Genomic DNA, 18,534 nt, shown 5'->3' with positions numbered 1-18,534 from the left:
AGTTGAATTGCTAAAAAGCATTTGCTAGAATGAACTGGGAGGTACTAATTTGGTGATCTACCAAGCACAAGAAAGACAACTTGGTGGCCATCTCCTTTGCACAAGGGGCATCCTGCTGCAGATATGCTGAAGGGATGACAAACTGCCCCGCTGGGTTCCCAAATGAGTGTCTGGTAGAGGAGAGAAAAGTAGACAGCTCTGCTGGATGTGACCTGGAGCACATACGCCCCTTCAAGGCAAGCTCTGGAGAATCAATTACAATCTCAGCAGGCGCGTTGAGATGAGGTGTCAAGGCACATGCCTAGTGATGGGGCCAGAATGCAGAGGGGAGGCAGCAGCAGGGGCCCCTTGAGCAAACCGAGAATATGGACAAAACTGTAACTGGAAAAGTATAACAGAGTTGGTGGGTCTGGCTTGAGCAGGGTGAGGCCTGATGGTGCATAGTCTCCTTGCCAAACGAGAAGACACTGCCTGCTCTATTAGACTCAAGTGAAAAGCTATAACCGTGGTGGCATGGTGGGAGGCTCTACCACCTAATAAGCTGAAATTGGGATGCATCCATCTATCTCCCCACAAGTGACCACCTAAGAACGCAAGAATGGACTGCCTATGGCCTCGGGCAAAACTCTTTACACTAACCTGGGAGGATGGTGACTGGAAGAAGGCAGCCACCCCATGTTGCCTGCAAGCAAGCTAAGGGCCTGTGAAGCAACAAGGGAGTGAAAACATTCTGTGGGTGGGCATGTCTTGCTAGACAGTGAGGCACAGTGCAAAGCTGGGCTCGCCATCCTTAAGCATCCACCCTGTGGTCACACAGCATACAAATAAAGTCTTTGAGAGCCAACAATGGGGCAAAGCAACAGCATTAAGGATTAAGGGCCAGATGCACACCCGTTTTTGCATGCGCAAATGGGTTTGCGAACCCGTTTGCTCATGCCAAAACAGCACGGTCCATGTACAAAGCCTATTTTGCGACTCACAATTTTTTGCAACTCGCAAATTAGTCTTATGAGAATGGCCATTAAGAAGGGGCGCACCCTTCCTAATAGCAAGTGCAACCCCATGTATGAATGTTTTGCGTCCGCAATTGCGGGTGCAAAACACTCGCAAATTACCACCCTCTTCTAGGGGGTGGTAATGCACTCCAAAAGGAAAGGGGTCCCCAGGGGACCCCCTTCCCCATTGCAAATTCAGGGAAAAACATGTTTTAAGGGCAGGCAGTTGTCCCAGGGACCTCTACCTGCCCTTAAAAAACACAAACGAAAACGTTTCACTCTTTTTTTTAATGCATCCCGTTTTCCTTTGAGGAAAAATGGCTCCAATAAAAAACTTCTTTATTTAAAAGCAGTCCCAGACATGGTGGTCTGCTGAGCCCCGTAGGCCACCATAACCGGGAGGGCCTGCCATTCCCAATGGGGTCGCAAATTGCGAGAGGCTCATTAATATTCATAAGCCTCTCAATTTGCGACACCTTTGGCAATCACAAACAGTGTGAAATACACTGTTGTACATAGGAAATAGCACCTCGCAATTTGCGAGTCGCAAAAAACTAGCAATTTGCGAGGTGCTATTTTCTTGGTCGTACATCTGGCCCTAAATGCAAGCTGATGGATGACCAACAGCAGCTTCAAGCCAGGATGGTCAGCACAAGATCACTTCTTGCTTCACCTGAGACTGCCTACACTCTTCCCAAAGAGGAATATGCCCCATAGGAGCATATTTTCCTTTGTGATTCAGGGCCATATTATCAAGCCCTAGCGATAATTATCGCTAAGCGCACTTAGCGCTAGGATAATTATCGCCGGGTAGCATGGATTTTTATCACTGAGATAGCGTGCTATTAGCAATGCTTATCTCAGAAGTGATAAAAATCCTCGTGCTAACTGCCAAATGAGAGATTATCGCTTGAAAACCAAAGATAATCTCTCGAAGTTTGGCGTTAGCTTGATGATAGGGGCTCACAAACTTAGCCATGATATCCACCTTCCATAGGATATCATGGCTAAGTCAGGAAAATACCAGGTGTAAAAAAAGCAGCGGTAACCGCGGTTAGCGCTGCTTTTTTTATCACTAACAGGGTTAGCGATATCCTTGCTAATAGGAGAAATGTCGCTAAACAACATTTCTCCTATTATTTTTCTCTGGAACGCGAATTTGCATGTTAGCACTCTGTTGCTGATAGGGAGATACTTTTATCTCTGCTTTCTAGGCTTTTAAAGCCAAGAAAGCAGAGATAAATCCCTTGATAATATGCCCCTCAGTTACTTGAGACTCAGTAACTGATTAATGGTTTGCAACCGCAACTTTGGTTACAAAACAGTGATACACCTCATTGTAAATTACAAATATAAGAGGGACTCCTCTTTCACAACCCCCACCATATTTATAATTCGAAATGAATCACAAAAGCCCTTTCACTAGTTGAAAAGGTTTTTCCATTTCGTGAAAGGGTTTAGATACATTTTAACTCCTTCGACGCTGATGACGAGCTAGGCTCGTCATGGCGTAGCCTCCTCGCACGCTGATGACGAGCCCAGATCGTCACGTAACATGCGATTTAAAAAATCTCAGCGTACGAGCGGAATTGCGCTCGCACGCATGAGGTTAAAAAAGTATTTTGCAATCACCTAGCTTTTGATTCTGCGAGATGCATGTCTCTTGACCACGAAACACCTTTGTACATGAAGTCCATTGTTCCTCCTTGATTTCTTTATTTGTTTCAGCCCTTAATTTGTAAAACAATAAGTTACAAAAGCTTTTCTTGGGCCTTCACAATGGGTGGTGTGTTCAATGCCAGTATGTGCAGTAACTCCTGCTACCACACTTAGAATAATTATTCTTTTTGGGGATTCTATCGCACTCCACAAATGTCCATCAATAAACTTCTTCAGTCCAAACCTGCCAACATTTACCATGGATAAAAGGCCTTCTAATTACTAGATGAATGCTACCAGAAAGGTCGTAACACTGCGCACTGTTCACAAGTGGTCACTAGGTGACCCTCTAGGTCATTGAGTACAATTTAAAGACTCTATGTCCAAAATAAACCACATAAAAGCAAATATACTTGTAAATGTAAATCTTAACATGTAATTTGTGGAATCAAAAGTTAATTTAACATCACTTTTTGATTGAATTCACGTGTAGAACAAAGTTAGTCATAGCACATTTGTCTTCAAAGAATTCACATATATACAGATGATCAATTCTTTACAATGAATTATGTAGGGGCCCGATGCATTTCGGGACCTGAGAGTCCCTTCTTCAGGGGCCAATCTATAAGGAAAGCAATAAGCAAATGTCACTTGACATAATTGCGTGAACACACAGCGGGATAAAAAACAGCAGGAAGTTACACGGAGGTACACAGGAGATCATGATTAGGTAATAAGGTCACCATCAATCATTGCAATAAGAGTCAAACAACCGGGTATAGCCCATGTAGATAACACCTGTAGACTTAGCGTGTCCAGGACCGTGGTGATAATAATGCAAAAAAGGAAAGTCAATAGAACCCTTCACCTCATGCGTAACAAAAAGTAAACAGCAACATGTGTAAAGCTAGACCCCAAATTAACTCCAATAGTAACCCTGTGCTATTAAGCGTACCTGACAGTCCAGTGGAATGAACTTCTGTAACGTAAATACAAATGCCACTGGTCATGAATAAACAGCGCTATACAATGGCTGTGTAATGATGAACACCTACACGTCAATATTCTATTCTATGTACGCACCTGAATAGCCTCCGGAGAGGAAGACAGTCGAGTCTTTTAATTCTTTGTCAACAAAAGTCTGTTCTGGTTTAATGCTGTGAGGGGCATAAAGGATTTGAGTCACGCTGGAAATATAAACGTGTAGTGGAGCTGGTAAGCTCGTGGTATCTGCTGGGGTTAGGTAATGCACTCACCTAAAAGGAAATCCTCAGCTGCGAACACCTCGCTATATTATGGTTCTGTTGTTTGCGCAAGTCCCCTGTGGAAAGGGAATAACCATCACTATGGAGCGTTCTTGAAAAAGGCATTGGATTAGAGCTACAGTAAAAAGAAGGTGAATCCTCGGTCTGAAACATAACTCACCGGTAAATCCGCAGGGAAGAGAAACAGCCTTAGTGTCGCCTGTATGGAGAACGCTACCGGTCCCGCGTTGCTCATTATCAAGCCGGCACTGCCGGGAACTACATGAAAAGTGAAAAGGGACTCGTGCTGCTATTATCCAGCGCCATCTTAGAGTGGTGTCTGAACTGGTGTAGTAATGCCATATTGAGTTGTAAGGAAAACTAGGAGTTCGCCTCAGAGAACTGGTGATCATGATAGCATACCAGTGATCAAAAACTATCTAAGTGGTAGCGCACCATTCAACTATGTGGCGCATTGATAGGAAACAAATATCACATTGTGGGAGATGGATTCTTTTACAGGAAAGTGACTGATGGAGAAGGTGAAAAGCACGAGCGAACATATAAACAGTGTGTTGTAGGAGAAAGTGATAATAAATTCACTGAATGAGTGATTAAGAAATGAAGAAAAATGAGTTATGAAAGAGATGACGCATAAACATGGTAAATTTCTAATAAGGTGCTGTGGTTACAAGATGTCAGCCTATGACCTGCAAAAACCCATGCAGGGACAGAAAGATAATCAAAACATTACAATACATTCCAATACATACAAAATACACAGTAATATACAAACTAGACACAAAGGATAAGGTGCATTAACATACGGACAATGATCATGTAGAAAAGGATCACAAACATGATGAGCGAATGATACTTATGATCCTTAGTATAAGGCCTGACACATTTCTGGAAATAGTCATGAGGGTCAGGCAGAAAAATGTACATACTTTACAGAAAACAGATCATATCTAGCCGGTCATTAAGACCCACTGGATGCATGGTTCCCAGTGATTGAATCCAGTGTATCTCTCTCTGTAATAATAGCTTATTGATATCTAAATGTAAATGTAAATGTAAATGTACAGGAATTTATATAGCGCAAATCACCGAGCGGTTTCTAAGCGCTTGCTTAGGGAACCCGTCCTGGTATTCCCCTGTGAGATAACCCCAGCAGGGTATCCGCAAGGTGAAAGCCAGGCATCCCGCCGCGAGGGGCCGTTGTGGAGATTAAGCAAGCTATTGCCCAGAGTCGCAGAGTGTGAACCCGTGAATCGAGTAGGCACCGGAGCAAGAATTGTCGATCTAGGCCAGATCTAACCCTAATTTGTTCAACTACTTGTACACGCAGCTGGGAAATCATGTGGTGAGCTTCATCCCAATGTCTTGCCAGACTTGAGGTGGTACTGTTGGTTCGAATCCGACTCTTGTGTTCAGTAATTTGTACCTTGAGTTTGTGTGTGGTCTTACCTATATAGGCTTTGTCACAAGGGCATTTAATGCAGTATATTATATTGGCCGAATTGCAATCTGTATTGTGCTTTAGGTGTATTTTCTTGCCTGGTGTGGGGTGTGTTAAAGTATTCCCAATGGTCACATTATTACAATGGGTATAGTTGTTACAGCTTTTGGTTCCTATAAAAGGCTGAGTCGTTTCTGTGATGGTGGGTCTCGCTAAAAGTGAGCGTAAGTTAGGCCCTTTAGTATAGGCAAACAAAGGTCTCTCCTTAAATATACCCTGAAAGTCTTCCTCGGTCTGCAATAGGTCCCAACCCTTAACAATGATCTGTTTGACAGACTTGGAAACAGTAGAGTATTTAGAAACATAAACCATGCGTTTATTGTCCTTCTTAATGGTAGGTTGTAACAACTCATCGCGTGTTTTCAGGAGGGATTTTTGAAAACTCTCCTGCACAGTCTGCTCGGGATAACCTCGATTGAGGAATCTCTGTGAGTATTCTTGCATTTTCACCTGGCTAACCAAAGCATCTGAACAGATCCTGCGAATTCTGATAAATTGGGAGTATGGTAAATTCTTGATTAGGCCCCTTGGGTGAAAGCTGGTATGCGAAAGGGTGCTATTGCGGTCTGTCGGTTTGGAATTGGTTCAGGTGTGTTTTGATCACTTGAACATCCAAATAATGGATGGAATCCGTGCTGATATTGAAGGTTAAACGTATATGTGGATTCGAATCATTAAGAGTGTTGATCATGTTGGTGAGTGATTGCTCAGTGTCCTGCCATAACAAAAAGATATCATCAATATATCTGCAGTAGAGGGGAAGTTTTTCCCACCATGTTTTATTGGAAATGATGTGGTCAAACTCATACTGAGACATATATGTATTGGCATATGCCGGGGCTCCAGAAAAGCCCATCGATGTGCCCGTCAATTGAACAAAAAACTTTTGTTGCCATTGGAAATAGCTGTTGTGTAAACAGATCTGTTTTCTGTAAAGTATGTACATTTTTCTGCCTGACCCTCATGACTATTTCCAGAAATGTGTCAGGACTTATACTAAGGATCCTAAGTATCCTTCGCTCATCATGTTTGTGATCCTTTTCTACATGATCATTGTCCGTATGTTAATGCACCTTGTCCTTTGTGTCTAGTTTGTATATTACTGTGTATTTTGTATGTACTGGAATGTATTGTAATGTTTTGATTATCTTTCTGTCCCTGCATGGGTTTTTGCAGGCCATAGGCTGACATCTTGTAACCACAGCACCTTATTGGAAATTTACCATGTTTATGCGTCATTTATTTCATAACTAATTTTTCTTCATTTCTTAATCACTCATTCGGTGAATTTATTATCACTTTCTCCTACAACACACTGCTTATATGTTCGCTCGTGCTTTTCACCTTCTCCATCAGTCACTTTCCTGTAAAATAATCCATCTCCCACAATGTGATATTTGTTTCCTATCAACGCGCCACATAGTTGGTTCGTGTGCTACCACTTAGATAGTTTTTGATCACTGGTTTGCTATCATGATCACCAGTTCTCTAAGTCGAACTCCTAGTTTTCCTTACAACTCAATGCGGCATTACTACACCAGTTCAGACACCACTCTAAGATGGCGTTGGCTTAATAGCAGCGCAAGTCCTTTTTCACTTTTCATGTAGTTGCCAGCAGCGCCGGCTTGATAATGAGCAACGCGGGACTGGTAGCGTTCTCCATACAGGCGACACTAAGGCTGTTTCTCTTCCCTGCGGGTTTACCAGTGAGTTAAGTTTCAGACCGAGGATTCACCTTCTTTTTACTGTAGCTCTAATCCAATGCCTTTTTCAAGAAGGCTCCATAGTGATGGTTATTCCCTTTCCACTGGGGACTTGCGCAAACAACAGAACCATAATATAGCGAGGTGTTCGCCGCTGAGGATTTCCTTTTAGGTGAGTGCATTACCTAACCCCAGCAGATACCACGAGCTTACCAGCTCCGCTACACGTTTATATTTCCAGCGTGACTCAAATCCTTTATACCCTTCATAGCATTAAACCAGAACAGACTTTTGTTGACAAAGAATTGAAAGACTCGATTGTCTGCCTCTCCGGAGGCCATTCAGGTGCGTACATAGAATAGAATATTGATGTGTAGGTGTTCATCATTACACAGCCATTGTATAGCGCTGTTTATTCATGACCAGTGGCATTTGTATTTACGTTACAGAAGTTCATTCCACTGGACTGTCAGGTACGCTTAATAGCACAGGGTTACTATTGGAGTTGATTTGGGGTCTAGATTTACACATGATGCTGTTTACTTTTTGTTACGCATGAGGTGAAGGGTTCTATTGACTTTCCTTTTTTGCATTATTATCACCACGGTCCTGGACATGCTGAGTCTACAGGTGTTATCTACATGGGCTATACGCGGTTGTTTGACTCTTATAGCAATGATTGATGGTGACATTATTACCTAATCGTGATCTCCTGTGTACCTCCGTGTAACTTCCTGCTGTTTTTTATCCCGCTGTGTGTTCATGCAATTATGTCAAGTGACATTTGCTTATTGCTTTCCTTATAGATTGACCCCTGAAGAAGGGACTCTCAGGTCCCATAATGCATTGGGCCCCTAGAAAATTCATTGTAAAGAATTGATCATCTGTATATATGTGAATTCTTTGAAGACAAATGTGCTATGAATCTAACTTTGTTCTACACATGAATTCAATCAAAAAGTGATGTTAAATTAACTTTTGATTCCACAAATTACATGTAAAGATTTACACTTACAAGTATGTTTGCTTTTATGTGGTTTATTTTGGACATGGAGTCTTTAAATTGTACTCAATGACCTAGAGGGTCACCTAGTGACCACTTGTGAACAGTGCGCAGTGTTACGACCTTTCTGGTAGCATTCATCTTGTATGACTATTGGCCCTTGTTAGACAGTGAGGGTTGCACTGCTGCACCATTGTGCTGATTTTTAAAAATTCTTTTGCTGTAAATACTTGATTACTTCACAAAAACAAAGGTGTGTGCTTCCAACCCCATTACATTTTCTTCTAATTACTAGAACATGCAAATTTTGATGCACTAAGCACCCAAATCTACTTGTTAGCCGTCAAAACCTCGTAATAGGGGAAAATTATCACAGTAAAAAAATTCCGAACACCTGAGTGTCAGATTTTATTTATCCAATATGATAATAGGGCACGTTTAATGCTGGCCTTAAGAGACTGCTACAGATGCTGCCAAATGCCATGAGTGTTGCTGAATATCTAGGCTGACTGGTATTGATTCCACCTCCTGCCTCCTTCTTTTGCCATGGTACTGACTTTTCTACTCACTTTTGCATTTTTCTCATCCTTATTGTCTCCTTTTGTCACTGTTCTCCTAAGTTTGTGTTCCTCATACTTTCTCCCTTTTGCTCCCCTTCTCTCTCTTTGTCTGGGTAAAAGTCGAATGATAAAAAATAAGTCCCTCTCCCAAAAACATGTGTCATAGCCTATCACCAACTATCTAGATGTGTGAAGTTTAGCCCCAACGACCTCTCCAATGAGTGGACAGCTAAGAGTTGTATTGTGCTGTTCACACCCTGACCTTCTAACCTTTGTCAAACTGAACCAGAAAATAGGCCCAGACACCATAATAAAAATGGCCCCATTAGTTAATCAGAGAGCTTAATAAATGGCCCAAATTGGGCAGTTGTGAACTTGCAAACACAATGTGTATTGGTGTTTGGAAAGGTATGGGAGGCTGCGTACATTTGTGCTTGCTACAGCCAATGTTTGTGATAATATTAGGAAAATCAACAGTAAAAACCGGTCCACCAGACAATAAAACAGGCTGACAAACCTCCAAAAACAGGCCCACACACTGAACTATTAGTCCCTTCCCTGGGGCACTGCCTGGTTTCCCTATAAGCCAGTCCAACCCTGCTTCCAACATGCAGAAGGCATTACCTGGCATATGCAACTAACTGGTAATGCTCTGGAAAGGAGTTAACTGACCCCATATGATTATTTTCCTGCCACTTTCGAAAGATGCAGGCTTCAGTTGAAGCAGCTTACTCCGACACTCTCTATGGTAGGCAATAACATTGAAGCCTTTGAAAGAGCGGTCGAGAGTGATATCCACAATATCCTAGATAGACCCAACAAACCAAATAGTTATAATATCAGTAAAGACGAAAGACTGGCCCTTAACTCCATGAAGAATGACACAGCACTCACTATTAAGCCTGCAGACAAGGGCGGTGGTGTGGTTGTTTTTAATACTGAAGATTACAACAGGAGGATGACTGATCTTCTTGAAGTAAAGGAACACTATATACGTGTCCAAGCCAGCAGTATCTCCAAGGTATCCAAGAATTGTCTGGATCTTCTTAATGAGGCCAAAGACAACAATTGGATATGTGATGAAGAATTTAAGTTCCTCAGAAACAATGATCCTAGGACCCCAGCCATTTATGGACTTCCAAAGGTCCATAAGAACTTAGAAGATCCCCCGATGAGGCCAATAGTAAGCAGCATTGATTCTCTGCTTGAACCTATTAGCAAATATGTGGATTACTTTTTGGGGCCTATTGTGTGCAATCTGAAATCATATGTTAGAGATTCAGCTCACATGATTTCACTCATTGAAGGAAGGGAATTTTGTGGCGAGACTCAGTGTCTGGTTACACTAGACATTGAGTCTCTCTATACTAATATTCCCCAGCTGGACACTGTCCATGTGATTAGTAATATTCTGGAAGCACAGGACCTAGGTGGAGCAAATAAGGAATTCATTGTAAAATGTATTAAACTTATCCTTATGAATAACATCTTTTTATTTAGGAATGATTACTTTAAACAACTCAAGGGGACCAACATGGGGGCTACCTGTGCCCCTAGTCTGGCCTGCCTCTATGTTGGTAATTTTGAAATAAGACACATCTACAATGAACTAGCCCCATTTTTCGAAAATGTAGCGGGCTGGTACCGCTACATTGACGATATCTTTTTTATTTGGGAAGGTTCTGTTGAGCTTCTGGAAGAATTTATATCATGGCTGAATTTGGGTGATCCTAATTTAAGGTTCACGTCCTGCTATAGTACCTCAAAGGTAGATTTTTTTGGACATAACAATCAAAGCTTGCAAAGGGATACTTGAAGTGGAACTTCTTACTAAACCTACAGCAAAAAATATGCTCCTTCATTTTTCTAGCTTTCACCCTAAGACCCAGAGAGAAAGCATCCCCTTCAGCCAATTCCTCCGACTGAGGAGGAATTGTTCTGACCTTAAGGATTTTTATAGACACTCGGAAGCCCTAAAAAACTAATTCAAGGATAGAGGATATCCACGTAAACTTCTCTCACATTCTATGAAGAGGGCCAGGTTTTATAATCGTGAAGCTTTATTGAACAAAGAAACCTGTGAGAAAGAACCTCTAAACAAAGTGGTTTTTGTAAGCCAATTCTCCACTCTTAGTAATCAGATCAAGAATGTGGTCAATAGGAATTGGCACATTCTTAATCACGATGAAGAGATTAAACTTGAAAAGCCGATTTTTGCCTTTAATGAAAATAAAAATCTACGAGATCTGTTGGTCCATAAATATAGAGAAGAAGCCCACATTACCCAAAGAACTTTGGACAATAGTGTAGTAGTAGGTAACTTCAGATGCGGAGGATGTAATGTTTGCCCTCAATGTCTACAGATGAATGAACTTAAATATAACAATCAAACACTGAAATCCAAAAGCCTCAACAGTTGCAGGAGTAGCAATATTGTGTATCTTCTTCTATGCCCGTGTGGTCTAGGCTACGTGGGGGAGACAGAGAGAGAGGCGAGAATTAGATTTCAAGAGCACAGATCTGCCATAAAAACAAAAAAGGTGACAGCACCCTTGGTAGAACATTATCTGGAAGCTGGCCACAGTGAGAATGATTTCTCATGGTTCATCTTGGAAAAAATTAAAATTGGCAATAGAGGTGGCAACATAACCTCCAAACGAAAAGCCTGAGAACAATGGTACATTTCACTTTTAGACACAGTAAGGAAGGGTTTGAACTCTAAAGAGCAATAAGAACATCTTAGTAAATTGTTGTTACTGTATACAATATCAAGTGATGAACATGCATTAGATACAGTCCTCTGTCTATGTATGTAACATGTCCCATAGGACTGCTAACGAATAGGAAAAAATAGAGAGATCACATATATGTGACATTATGATATTATGATACTGTGATGCGATGAAGCGTTATTGATATATAGTTATATATACCATACTGTACGTATATTATCATGATGTTGTTTTCTATTCATAAAAAATGTATATTTAATATATGGAATGCATTGTATTTTTGGACATGTCAAAACTATGTTATTAGTTTTCATATAGCAACCTATGTGCAGTGAATATGTTCATCTATTATGTTTATCTATTGCAATGTTGTATCAGTACAACTTCAATTTAATAGAGAATATTTGTACTGTTGATCGTTTTTTAAAAGAAAAAAAAGTTTCTTTTGTAAATGTCATTATTAATTGTTTCTTTAAATTGAGGTTTGAAATAGTGTTTTGCAAAATTACGCGATTGCGTTAAAGTCATATGCAGGAAGACTTAATGTGGAATGAAATAACATACGTATACGCTAAATGGGTCATTACTAGTTCGGCTGTAAACTTTGCCGTCTAGGTAGACAAGGTTTAGTCCTACCTTTAGGTCTAGTTCTGACTGTCGGACTAGGTGGAGGGTAACCCGGAAGTAATTAACCTGGATCCAGAACCTAGAACATAGAGCCGTTACCTTGTTTAACGCGGGAACGTTTACTATATAAATAGAAGAATGGCGTCTTTGGAGTCGGCATTCTGTTACGAGAGCGTCAGACGAGTATCCCGTCCGTGAGAAAATAGCAGGTATGATGGGTGATAGAAATACGATCTATGCCCGACTACATAGAGAATGCGACGTATACTAATAATCGTCCCTTTAAATTTGTCTAATTTTTCAGGCTGCAGGCAGCCTAGCTGGAAGTGAAGGAGGATTATGACAAGTAGAGAACCTCGTGTTAACTTGAGTTAAGAAGCACTATTGTTACTCTCAACTACGACTGTGTAGCATATTTTTATGCAAGGACCTAGTCGATACTAGGTACTGATTTGCTAATTGGTGGGTTCTTTAAAGGTCCCTGACTACTATAGACAACCCTTATATAGTTCCACGGCTATTTTGTTTGTTTTTGCAAGCCTTATAGAATCCCCATACACTGTGACTCTAGTCATGTAACTAGAACAGAGCACAGAGATGTATTGCATAACATATGACAGATATTGTGGCTATATATCAGGAAAATTTAAACGTCACAATGGAATAAGAATGTAGAGTATTCGAAAAGATCAAGCTATACCTCTTTAACCTGTGAAATATTATGAAAATCCGGGTGAGGATTCCTTAGATACCCAATTTAAAATAATGACACTTATTTGGTTGTCTGCTTATTTTTGATGGCTTAAATACCCATTGAAAATGCTAATATTTCTGTTGTCTTTTCCATAGAAAGCCGAGGAACGTGTGTGGTCATTTGACCTTCTATTGATGTTTTTATCCTATTGATCACACATTTGTGACAGATAAGAAGCACTGTTGAGGGCTATTTATATCGCCTGATAAGGTAATTATAACATACCTTAGATATAAGATTGTTTACCATCATCGATTGATACCTGATACAAATTGCTATAAGTATGTACATAGCAATGAGTAATCTTAGTATCAGGCGTATAAGAGGATGCAAATTTGACAACTAAAATATATACATACCCGCCATTTAATTCAGACCGGGATGATACAGTGTCTATACCTATTAAAGGAATGATCTTGGATAGACGATCAATGTTTAAGATGATATATGACTAATGTGATGAGAAATGAACAAATGAATTTTTGTTGTGTAATGGATATAGGACTATAGGTGATTATGGAAAGATACATTGTTTATGTATAAGGTATTTATGGAAATGTACTTTTTTCTATTTCAGATTTGAAAAAAATATATATTGTGTGGGAAGTATAAATAATTTTATCCTGAAGAAGGTGTTGGCTATATAAATACAAGTGCCATAACCGAAACGCGTCGATGCTTACAATGAGTGTGGATACGCTAAGTTAATTGGACAGAACTACTCCTTTTTTCGACAATACCACTTACTGGAGTTTGATTTACATCGTTCCAACTAGCGTTTCTTATTACTCTTTTAATTGGAATTATTTTCCTTTCTGTATATTTCCCTTTATTATATGTAATTTTGTGTATAAATTGTTTTTATTGATAATGCACTGTTTTTAATGATTTGGAATAAAATGTATATTTTTTGGTAAATACCTATCACCTATTGTTTTTGTCTATTGGTCTAGACTATATCCATATATGAAATTGAGTGGGTAATAACTGTTGTTGTGTGACTAATCTACCCAAAGGGGAAACGTTTCTGACAAAGTTCAGTTGAAGCAGAAAAGCCTTTGCAAGACCATTCCACAACTCTTTGATTGTCCTTTTTCTGGCCTATAGACTTAAAATGCAGGGGGGAGAGCAGAGGAGTTATTTTAGATAAATGTCTTATAGCCTGCCAGCCATATTTTATTGCTAAAAATATGTACTTTCAGATTTCTCTGCTGAGGAAGGTTAGCCACTTCACATAATATCAATTGAGAAGTTTGGTGGTAGAGGCACCGCACCGGCCATCTCAACGCATCATTGCACACAGTTCTGGGCTGGAGTTCCCAACAAATCTATTTGTGAAGCTCCTGGTACCCCACAGTTCCTGGGTTTGGGATATTACTGGACTCAAGAAATGGGACCATGTTTTAGGGGCAAGAGGGTCACTGCAGGGGTTGCAAGCGGAACACTGTATCAAATTTAGGCCTTGTTTGGTTAATAAAAGTGTATAAGTAGTGGCGCCTCTATAACTCCCTGGCAAGATGAAGTTGCTCCAAGCCTCAAGATCAATGCACACCTTCCACTCTTGCCAGTTAGGTAGCAACATTCAAGTTTGGGTGAGCGTAGGGCTCTTCCACATTGTGACACAACTGCAGTAGCCACTTTGCATGTCAGTGATATTTATCACTAATGACATGCAAAGTGGGCATGCCAAGATGTTAGCGACTGAAAACAGTCGCTAACATCGCTATCTCCTATTACCAACTTTTGGAGATATTCGCGCTAAGCGCGAATATCTCCAAAAGCTAACACCTGCCCTGAGCAGTTCTTAGCCATGTTATCCAATGGGAGGTGGATAACATGGCTAAGAGCATTAGCTCTGTAATGCATGAATATCGCTGACTTTTCAGCGATATTCATGCATTGCGGCTATTTTTATCGCATTTGCGATAAACCTTGGTAATACCAAGGTTTATTTGCGGTAAAAATCGCCACAGCTCAGCGGTAAAATTTTGTCTCTAACCAAGCAATAGCAATAATTATCGCTATTGCTTGGTAATATGCCCCGTAATCTTCACAAAACCAATTGAGCAAGGCGTGTGCCTTTTCGTACTACCTGTAGTACAGCGACTAGTGGTGACAGCTCATTAGTTTCAAAGTGCTCATAAACTTAAATTCGATCCTGTCCTTTAACAAAGTTTTATGGCATGAGACCTATAATGTGACGAAATGTAAACACAGGCCAATGAAGATGGTCTGCTTGTCATTCAAAGTAAGATAATAAAAAAAAAACATGTATATCCATATTATCCCCATGTACTTGGTTGCAAAATGCGAAAACATATTTAATTCCTTTTCAAGCAAGGAAACAAACAAAAAAGGTCAAAATGTTAATACTCAAGAGACCTCTGTTGTATTTTTGATCAAGCCCTCCATGTATTTGTTGACGAACGTTATAGTGGCGATGCGATACGTATCAAGGTACCATCTGGGAGATACTATTGCCTAACATCTTGTTTGAACAGTACAGGATGAATATACCTAATTGATGGATGTGATTCATGACTATGAGGGCCACCTGCTGATAACCATTTCTTGAAGTACCTAAAGAATTTGTGAGATTGAATCTACAAGAACTCCAGTTTGGAAGTATAAAGGATATGAACAAATTTGAGCCCTGATGAAGTTAAAAAAAACGTTTGGGAACGAAACACGTTGGCTGGATGTTACTATGTATGGAAAATGATTTTATCAATCACATGGAAGAATAAAAAGAATTCGGAATACAATTGGAAATGTCTGGACTACAATATCTTCGGGTGCACCATTTCGCTTTTACACATCCATGTATTTATTTGTGTTTGTCCATACCGGTCAAATGGTGCATTTCATATTCGACACATTCAGCTACTTCGGGGGGTTAAGCCACCAGAACTTTGCATTTGTGATCTTACAGTTTTATTGTTACTTTAATAGATATGGACTTTAAAATCCTGGTATTTAAAATACATTTGAGCCAAAAGCCACACTAGCTGAAGGTAGACTGCATTGTTTGGAGCCAACTGACAGCCATGCAGGCCGGCGTGCATGTGTGCCTGTGAGTTTTTTCAACCTGTGTGAAGTACCTTGCGTGTTCTCAGCATACGTGTGAATCTGCACATGTGATGTTCCTATGCATGATTGTTTGTATAAGTGCTCTCTGTCTACATCCGTGTATGCATATGTTTTGGTCTTTGTGAGCATAGAGTGTTATAAACATCTTGGTCTGCCAGTATGCATGCATATATATTTGCACTTTATGTACCTATATGAAAATACACTCTATCAAGAAAATTGGCTTTGCCAATGCTTTTTTAGTGTTCTTCTGCCTGAGTAAGTTGTATACCTAAAGTTACCTTAACATAGGTATTCAGCTGAAAGATCTGTTCAGACGTGAATAGCTAAACCTGACCTTTCTTCAAATGCTGAATCACATAACAAATCACTTTCATTAAGAAATGAGCATTTTGCTAATTGGAATCAAACTGTTGCTCGCTAATCATTTGTTATTCTCTGCCATTAATGAAGTAATTACGCAAGTTGTGCTGAATCTGAAAATAAAAGAAACACGGGAACAGCCAAACAGAGAGTATAATAAACCAAATAAATTAGGAAGACAGATGTAAGAAAGGGCGTAATGTGGCTCTTACGTACATGCGCCTTCTCTAGTGGATTGCATTCTGTGTGACCTCTGGTTTCCTTTTACTTGTTTTTCATGCTATAATAAAGTGTATCTGACAGGCTTTGAAATTTTAGTATAGGGAAATGATTTCACTTCTGATCAGGCTTCAGAAAAATACATGAGTAAATTACCACTGACTTCTTTTGCTGAATGTAAATTAAAACCCATGATTCAGCTCATGCCTTCTTGTTTGGGGAGCACAAAAGCACTTAGACATGATGCTCCTGCTTCAGACCTTTAAACCTTACACAAAGGAGTTGATCGAAATGCATTTTCCTCTTTTGCAATATCGATAATCTAATTGAAAATGGCATTGAAATTACACTTTAGGAAAAATGTACTTGGTGTCTCAAGTGGCAACTTGCGAATAAAAATGAAGTGGCGTGAGCCTTTTTTTAAGCAAAAGGTGGTTTGTGGACGTGCAGTGATAAGTTTCACGTTTGTCACAGGTCATTTTCAACTCAGACCGGTTTTCTGTGGGAAGAAACATATACGGAAAAGTGTAACCGCAAGAAAAAAATATGCGAAATGCACGAACATCTGTAATGCTGAACTACACGCAGTCAGGCTCAATGTATAATTTTTTCCCCCTAATTTTGCAATTGTTTATTTTTTAGGGAAAGGCAGCATGGGCAGTGTAATGCATTCAGCTGTTTGTAAATATGGTGGGAAATGTTGGCTAGAAGTATCTGATGATTTCAGTAACTAGTTGGATAGCATTGGACGCATTGCACCAGGGCTGGGATCATCCACCCAGCAAACCCTACAATCCAGTCTGGTCTGAAGATATCCTCGAGAAATATGTATGAGGAAAGTTAATACATAGTAACAATAACTTAGGGGCATATTATCAAGGGGGTTTATCTCCGCTTTTTTGGCTTTAAAAGCCAAGAAAGTGGAGATAAAATGATCTCCCTATTACCTAGCTGTCGCTAACACCAGTTAGCGACAGCCAGTAGGAGATAGCGACCATCTTGGGCCCCGCTTTGCATGTCAGTGAAATTTATCACTAATGACATGCAAAGTGAGCATGCCAAGATGTTAGCGACTGGAAACAGTCGCTAACATCGCTATCTCCTATTACCTACTATTGGATATATTCGCGCTAAGCGCGAATATCTCCAAAAGCTAACACCTGCCCCTGACCAGTTCTTAGCCATGTTATCCAATGGAGGTGGATAACATGGCTAAGAGCATTCGCTCGGTAATGCATGAATATCGCGGACTTTATAGCGATATTCATGCATTTCGGCCGATTTTTATCGCTTAGGAGATAAACCTTGATAATAGCAAGGTTCCTAAGCGATAAAAATCGCCGCAGCTCGGCGATAAAAATATTGCCGCTAAGCCAACATAGCGATAATTATCGCTAGTTGTTGGTAATATGCCCCTAAGTTTCCATATAATGCTCCATACTGCGCTCATGTTGTTTCTAAGCAGTGTAAATGTCAGGGAAGATTTACTGACATTTCACGCACTACAGGACAGCGCAGCAAAGTTGCTGCGCTGCGTGAAAGGGATTCAGCAGAAATGCGCCACATCGACTGAGATATGACCCATTTCTACTGTCGCTCAGAGCTGGTGCAATGGGCCTGTGTGCTGCCTTGCACCAGCGCGCGATGACTAGTGCCTGGGTTACAGGCAGGATTATTTTTGTGCAGGAAGGGGGACCTTCCTGCACAAAAAACAATCCTTAAAGGCATTTACCTCTTTCTATGTGTGCCTCAGAATGCAACATGCCTAGACGCATAGAAAGAAGAAGAAACAAGGAGAAACAAACACATTTCTCCTCGTTACACCTGTGTTGGGTTGGCGCAGCATGTTAAGCCATTCCTTAGATTACTAGCTTTAGTAAATTTGGAAAAGCGCCAAAATCTACGGATCAATGCATGGGAAAGTCCATGCTCCACCTATGGAACGCCTCCCTAATGCAGCATTAGGTGCTGCCTTGTGTTACTTATTGGGAAAAATCCCAAACAAGGTCACTCAGTTCCAATTTGCATGGCTTTGTACCTCACAAATAAAATAGTTTGTTGTG

General features: G+C 40.4%; 1 protein-coding gene across 4 annotated transcripts in view; it reads right to left on the bottom strand.

Annotated features, from left to right (window-relative positions):
• Positions 1–18,534, bottom strand: part of CARD11 (caspase recruitment domain family member 11) — a 663,926-nt gene that overhangs the window by 328,642 nt on the left and 316,750 nt on the right. The window lies entirely within an intron of this gene.

The sequence above is a fragment of the Lissotriton vulgaris genome, chromosome 10 (assembly GCF_964263255.1).
Source record: "Lissotriton vulgaris chromosome 10, aLisVul1.2, whole genome shotgun sequence".
In the NCBI taxonomy this organism is placed as follows: Eukaryota; Metazoa; Chordata; class Amphibia; order Caudata; family Salamandridae; genus Lissotriton; species Lissotriton vulgaris.
This window is presented reverse-complemented; position numbering and strand designations above follow the sequence as displayed.